The sequence below is a fragment of the Lissotriton helveticus genome, chromosome 12 (genome assembly GCF_964261635.1).
Source record: "Lissotriton helveticus chromosome 12, aLisHel1.1, whole genome shotgun sequence".
In the NCBI taxonomy this organism is placed as follows: Eukaryota; Metazoa; Chordata; class Amphibia; order Caudata; family Salamandridae; genus Lissotriton; species Lissotriton helveticus.
Window position 1 is genome coordinate 106964818 of NC_136073.1, and position 7535 is coordinate 106972352.

A 7535-nucleotide genomic window follows, 5' to 3' on the forward strand; every position below is an offset into this window, starting at 1 on the left:
TAGTGACCTTATGCATTCATGTCCATCCAGGGCTTTTAGTGGGCTGGGCGTCTTACCTGGCGGTATTTAAACCCGACTTTGAAACAGGCCATATCGGAGTCTAGAGGCCATATTTATCATTGCAATGCGTTGCCTTTATGTCAAGCATGACGTGGTAAGGGCGGCGCAATACTTAAGTCAGATTTACCAAGCAGTGCAAGGCCGCCTTGAATGGCAACGCAGTATATGGTAAATGTGGAGCAAAACAAGGCAGCGCAAGTCACTGTCTTGCGTTACTCTGCCCCGGAGAGGCTTTCCATGGGCGGAGCGTGGGTGTTCCCACGCATCCACCCATGGATTCTGGTGCATTCCCAGATTTACCAAGACTGGTTGACCTGGGAATGCGCTAAAGTGCTACGCCGTCCAAGGGGAGGCGCAACAAAATGTAGTTATTTATTAATTAATTTATTCTTTATATCCCCTTGTTTTTTCTTTTTAAATGTGCCTCAGGCTGCAGCACACTTAGAAGGAGGAAAACGCCTCTAATGATTGTTTTGTGCAGGAAGGTGTCCCTTCCTGCACAAAAGCAATCCTACCTGTGTTAGCGCTAGGCAGCAGATTGTGTGCCAATGCAGACTGAAAGCAGGAATGCACCATGTATTGGTAAATATGGCACATTCCTGCCCTCTTCCTTTCACGCAGTACAGCGCAGCAAGTTGTCTTGCTGTATTGCATGAAATATTGATAATCTAGACCTATATTCATGCATAAAAGGCTGATATTTTTTCTACAATGACTGTAAAACCCTTAAAGATAATACAGATGTGTAGAGTACATGCACATCCAGTGCTTGGCCTCTCTGCAGACCGCAAAGAGCGATAGATGTGCCCAAGGCAAAGGGCAAGATGTGCAGATGGAGGATTTCAGAAAGATGTAGGGTGAGAATGAGTGTAGGTGGTTAACAGAGTGACAGACGGCAGAAGAAAGTTCTGTATAGTGGAGAACCGGCGTGTCTGAGACCCCTCAAAGGCCGCTACCCCTGCCACAGACCGTAGTCATGTTTTATCCACAGTCTCAAACTTTCAGAACTGAAACATTATCAATTCTAATTATTCACAACACAATAATTGTTGTTCTTCATCTGATACAACTAACAAGCATTGCCAAAGCCAGTAGGTCTGGTTTGTTTTAGGTATGTGTGTTTGTTTTTGTGTGCCGTAGGGATGCAATAACAGAAACAAGCATGTGCAGTCCAATGGGTCTAGCTTTTGTTTAGGGTAAGAGCTATTGGCATTGTATTGGAAATGTTTTTTTACTTATGAAGGTTATTTTTTAGCACCTTTGATGTGCCCAAAAGTAATGTCTCAGGTCTGTGGGTTGTCAGTCAACCATATGTTTGTTTATGCTTTGCTAGAAGTGAGCATCCGCTACTTAAGGGTTAATAGATAATGGGGTGGGGAAAGGTACGAGTCCTGTTGCATTTTTAGAATATAGCTTTAAAAGTGCAGTCCCCTTGGGCGCCCAGCGCCAAGCAAGCACTGCAGTCCTGCTGTCCCAGCAAATACACAGCGTGCAGGGGGAGGAGACATGATAAGGGGGAGTCCTAGCCACAAATTGTTCAGCAATCCTTTTCTGCTGTAACATGCATGATTCTAAGCACAACAAAAAGTACTCTGTCAAGACAACATCCAGTACTGCAGCTGAAACATAAGATATGATGGCCTGAAAAGGCCAGTATATCTTGTTCCTTGCCTGCCAGGACACCGAGTCAAATAACACAGCGCCATCTGGGTCACACACCAATACCGCTGTCCTGGGACAAGCTACTAGGATTGTTTTCCAGTTTATTCTGAACAACTTCTGCTTTGTCAGGAAATAGTCTGCCCAATTCACTGGTGTTTTCCTAGAATGAGACAATGCGGTACAGTGGGAAAACTGAGATTATGTAATGTTTTCAGCAAACGGGTAGCATTTTCAACTATTACTATGGTGGCATAAAAGTGTTGTGTTTGTTTTTTACTCTGGAAGCCCTTATTGTTAAACTTTGGGAAATTTAAAAAGTGGCTTGCATCGTTGTTGGGTCAATAGAGATTTGTAGAAGTCGAAATTAGAAATTATTTGTTAACAGCTGTACCACCCTCTTTGTATATATACACTGTACTGTATGGATAAAAATCTCTCAATAAAAAATTGTTGAAATAAAAAAAAAAAATGATTTGTTTTGGTTATTGTGAAAGTAAAAGGAATGTACTCCTGTTAAAGAGTTCTATAGTCGGTTTTGTTAATGGCAGGGTGTGCCAAAAAGGCCTGTTTTTCATTCTATGGCTGACAACTTTGCGAATATAGAGTAAACCAGTTAATAGCTAAGAACACCATTTGGAATTGCACATAGCACACAAAGCAGGTGTAAGGATAATGCATCATACATCAGGGTTTTGTTGCCTGCAGGCAGCCCCTGTATGTGATGCTCGGGTATGTTAACTTTGAAGCGAGAGCAGCTCTGGGCCTGAGAAGTCACACCCAAGTGTGGTTAGTTTTTACTTACCTGCAACATGTTGTGGCTGCGGCTCTTGAGCGTTGTGATGTAGCTGGGGCAGCTGGGGCAGGAGCCCTGAAGCCGCAGCTGGACAAGGCCCTTGTAGACCACCTACCCTGCATCCTCCTGCACCATAGGCATATTGAGACAGCAGAGAAAGACTGCAAAGTGATTCAAAAGTAGGACAACCAGGAAAATGACTCGCCATAGGCACGAGCCTGGCGGGGACTACTAATAACTGATCTTTCACACAGTAAAAACAAACAAAGTTGCAAGGCACCTAGGACAGGAGCTACAGCGACTTCAGTTTATTAAAAATGATCCCACATGAGCAGCAATAGCAAAACAATCCTCAACAAAACAACCAACTAAATCAAACCTGAATATGTGCTTGGTTTTCCCAGAAATAATAATTTTTTAATGAAAACCCAACAAGGCTTGGAATCAAACAAAAAACAAAAATAATTACACTAGGAAGACATTGCGCATGCTTTTAAACATGAACAAACTGTGAAAACATGAAATATAATGTTTCTACATTCAAGTGTCCATGGGGCATATTAACAAGGGCAGTATCGCCGCTTTAGTGGCACTTTTTGCAGCTAAAGCGGCGATATTTTCATTGCCCTATTTACAAGGTGGTGCTAACATGCATTAGCGCATGTTAGCACCCGTTTTTCCGACGCTTCGCTTTGCATCTCTAATTAGATGCAAAGTGGGCGTCACTGGGCGTACTACTGATGGACTACATTGCGATATTTAAAAGGTGGCCCACGCATTTTAGCAGACGTTAGTTTTTGGCGAAAACCGTGGTTTTCGCCAAAAACTAACGTCTGCTAAAATGCCGACTTAGCTATACTTACCATTGGGGTGAATTATGCTGATACGACCACAGAGGCGTATAAGCAAGGTTATTGCCGTTTTAAATGGAACATCGCTGAAAAAACAGCAAAGTTCCATGGAAAACATCGCTATCGCGGGGATAATTATCTCCATTGAGCTATGCGTTGTTAATACAGCGCTAGCATGGTAATAATTATCAGCGATAGCCGGTAATAAACATTTTCACCCTGAGGGCGGCCAGCGATAATTATCGCTGACGCTTGGTAATATGCACCCAAATCATTTCTGAAGTAGCTGTCCCGCATTGCTTTTGCTTTGCGATTTCATAAGGAAGATTGTTCGAAAAACTAGGAGTGAACACTAGCTCAATCCCTGTTTCTCTGTTTTTTCCGGACCTTATGGGATTACGTTACATTTCAGGCAGACTGAAGGTAACCTCGGCAGTGAGAACTTAACTAACTGTTGGAACCCTGTGTGTTATATTCAGTTTCCAGGTGAACGTCAGCAGGGCGGGCGTTAATCATTTAAGGTTGACAAATCGAAGAAGTTGGGTATAAATAACATCCGTTATTTAGTGACTTAGGTAATTATAAACTACAGTACCATGCACCACTCATAAAACCGAATGTTGTTAATATGAATGAGGACGCTACCCTTGTCAAACTGTTTTTTATTAGTGTGTGCCTTCACCTGTTTGCTGCTGTAACTATTTAAAACAAGCATTGGCATAGCCAATAGGTCTCGCCTTTGGGACCTTATAAGTGTTTAGCCATGCAACAGTTGATGTTGTTGCACCAAGGATATTGTGTTGTATAACTAAACACTTATAAGCATACCTTGCATAGCTCCCAGCACCTCTGTCTTTTTATCACACCCACCACTGACTCATTTCTAGTTATTTGCTCTGCAGACACCATTCTAGTACTACCTGGAAGAATTCCGAAAATACAATGCTGTGGACCCTTTCACAGTGCTCTCTGGGTACTACTCTGCAAATCCAGTGACTGCCCAAAACAGCCCAAAGCTTGCTAATGCATATCACAAAATGCATGCCCCTCCCCCCTCAGGAGCTCTCCTAAGTGCTGTAGCACAAACTATTATACCTGTTAGACGGGGACTCTGAGGGTCGGCCGAATACTGAGGGAGAGGTCCCCGAGGAGGACCGTCTCCGGCGATCGTACAGACAAGTCACCTCCCTCCCCACAAATAGGCACCACACCAGGTCGAGTTCAATACTTTATATAAGGTTCGTAAGGCAAGGATATTAGCGATACAGGATATCTTGGACCCGAGGGTCCTCTCACTTCTAGTCTCTGTAGGGAAAAGGGGGTAGCGGGACAGTCTTGGTACCGGGTCGGTACAGGGGGTGGCAAGAGGCGAGCTCGCAATCCTCGAGCTGGAGAGTCTGTGAGTCGGGCCGCGGCAGCGCCAGCAGGCCAAGACGATGGTTTCACGAGGCAGAGGGCTGCGGCAGCGCCAGCAGGCCAAGACGATGGTTTCACGAGGCAGAGGGCCGCGGCAGCGCCAGCAGGCCAAGACGATGGTTTCACGAGGCAGAGGGCCGCGGCAGCGCCAGCAGGCCAAGACGATGGTTTCACGAGGCAGAGGGCCGCGGCAGCGCCAGCAGGCCAGTCACGGATGAGTTCTTCTCGGGTCTCTCGACTCCAGGATACAACTCCCTTCCTGGTCTGGCCCTGCCTCAGTTATAGGTCTGGTCCCCTTTGATGTCCGGACCCTCGCGCCTGGGGGCCGGGAGGTCCGGGATGAGGGAGTCCAGACACCCAGCAGGGGGGTGGAGCCAGCGCCCAGGGCGGCCTGGGGTGATCGACACCTGGCGGAGGAGAGCCGTTGACGATTCCTTCTCCCATTGACTCGCCAAGTGGTCACTCTGCCTCCTGGGCGGAGGTTGGTGCCTCGATGTCGGGGCCGGCCGGGCCCAGGGTTAGGGTCGAGTTGAGGCCACGCGGCCTCGTGCTGTAGTACCCACAATGGCGGCTGGGCCGAGGCCGGGGTGTGGATGGTGACCCGGGCCAGCTAGGTCCGGAGCTGGTGTCTTGTGGTGGAGGGATTGCAGGGTACTTCGGGTGGTCGCCGGGGACTCTGGTTGGGGATTCAGGGAGAGCCAGGGTCCGGGTCCCGTTGCGGGGAGGGTGGACAGCCCGACCATGCGGCCTGTCCAACATGCGTCCCCCCCAGCTGAAGGCGGGGAGAGTCAGCCATCTTCCTGGGGACTCTCCTCGCTGAGGCGGAAAAAGCGTGACAGGCCGTCGGCGTTGGCGTGGTCCTGGCCTGGACGATGTTCCACCGTGAAGTCCATCCCCTGCAGGGAGATGGACCAGCGCAACAGCTTCGGGTTCTCCCCCCGCATTTGCATCAGCCATTGCAGGGGTCGGTGGTCTGTTTGCACCCGGAAGTGGGTGCCGAAGAGGTAGGGCCGGAGCTTCTTGAGTGCCCAGACTACGGCGAAGGCCTCCCTCTCAATGGTGCTCCAGCGCTGTTCTCGGGGCAGTAGGCGTCTGCTGATGAAGGCCACTGGTTGGTCGACCCCTTCGGGGTTGAGTTGGGAGAGGACGGCCCCCACACCATGATCGGAGGCGTCCGTCTGCACAATGAATTCTCGGCTGTAGTCGGGAGCCTGGAGCACGGGAGCCGTGCACATGGCGGTCTTTAATTTCTCGAAGGCCGATTGGCAGTCCGGGGTCCAGTTGACTGTTTTGGGGCTCTTCTTGGAGGTGAGCTCTGTGAGGGGCCCCACGATGCTGCCATAGTCCTTCACGAACCGCCGGTAGTATCCGGTGAGCCCCAGGAAGGCCCGGACCTCCGTTTGGGTCGTAGGGGGTTGCCAGGCCTGGATGGCAGCAATCTTGAGCTGGAGAGGGGCCACCAGCCCGCTTCCCACTTGGTGTCCCAGGTAGGTCACGGACCCTTGGCCAACCTGGCACTTGCTGGCCTTGATGGTGAGCCCGGCTTGCTGGAGGGCGTGTAGAACCTCCCGCAGGTGGCGGAGGTGGTCGGTCCACTGGTGGCTGTACACCGCAATGTCGTCCAGGTAGGCGGCGCTGAAGTCTTCCAGGCCCACCAGTACCTGGTTCACCAGCCGTTGGAACGTTGCCGGAGCGTTTTTCATGCCGAAGGGCATTACTTTAAAGTGGCAGTGCCCGTCCGGGGTAGAGAAGGCGGAACGTTCTTGTGCCCTAGGGGTGAGGGCGATCTGCCAGTAGCCCGCTGTTAGGTCGAAGATGCTCAGGTAGCGGGCGGCCCCCATCCGGTCAATTAGCTCATCTGCCCGGGGGATGGGGTGAGCGTCGGTCCTGGTAACTGCATTCAGCCCCCGATAGTCCACGCAGAACCGGAGCTCAGGGGCAACGCCCGGGGCGGCCGCCTTGGGAACCAGGACGACTGGGCTTGCCCAGGGGCTGTCTGAGGGTTCGATCACTCCTAGGGTCAGCATTTTGGACACCTCGGTCTGGATGCAGGCGCGCACCCGGTCTGGTACGCGGTACGCCCGGTGTCGAATAGGAGGGCTGTCCCCGGTGTCCACATCGTGAAGGCACCAGGGGGTGACTCCGGGTGTGAGGGAGAACAGGGAGGCGAACCGCCTCAGGAGGGCTTGGCAGTCTTGGCGTTGCTCCGGGGACAGGGCCTCGGAGAGCTGGACCCCTTCCACTGAGCCATCCCGGTCGAGGGTCCTCAGTAAGTCCGGAAGGGGTTCGGAGTCTTCTTCCGTCCCGTTATCGGTAGCCATCAGGAGGCTGAGTTCGGATCGCACAAAATGGGGTTTGAGCCTGTTGGCATGGAGGACCCGTAGAGGGTTCCGGGCCGTCTCCATGTCGATTAAATAGGTGACGGGCCCCTTGCGTTCGATCACCTTGAAGGGTCCGGACCATTTGTCTTGGAGTGCACAGGGTTCAACCGGAGACATCACCCAGACCCGTTGTCCTGGTTCGAACTCAATGGAGGATGCGTGCTGATCGTACCATCTCTTCATGTCCTCCTGACTGGCCTCGAGATTGGCTTTGGCGGTTTCTCGGAACCGCCGGGTCTGGTTGCGGAGAGCCAGGAGATACCTGTAGATGTCCGGGGGAGTTTTCTGGGGAGGCTGCTCCCAACCTTCCTTGACTAGGCTGAGGGGGCCCCGGACGGGGTGCCCGTACAGGAGTTCAAATGGGCTGAAGCC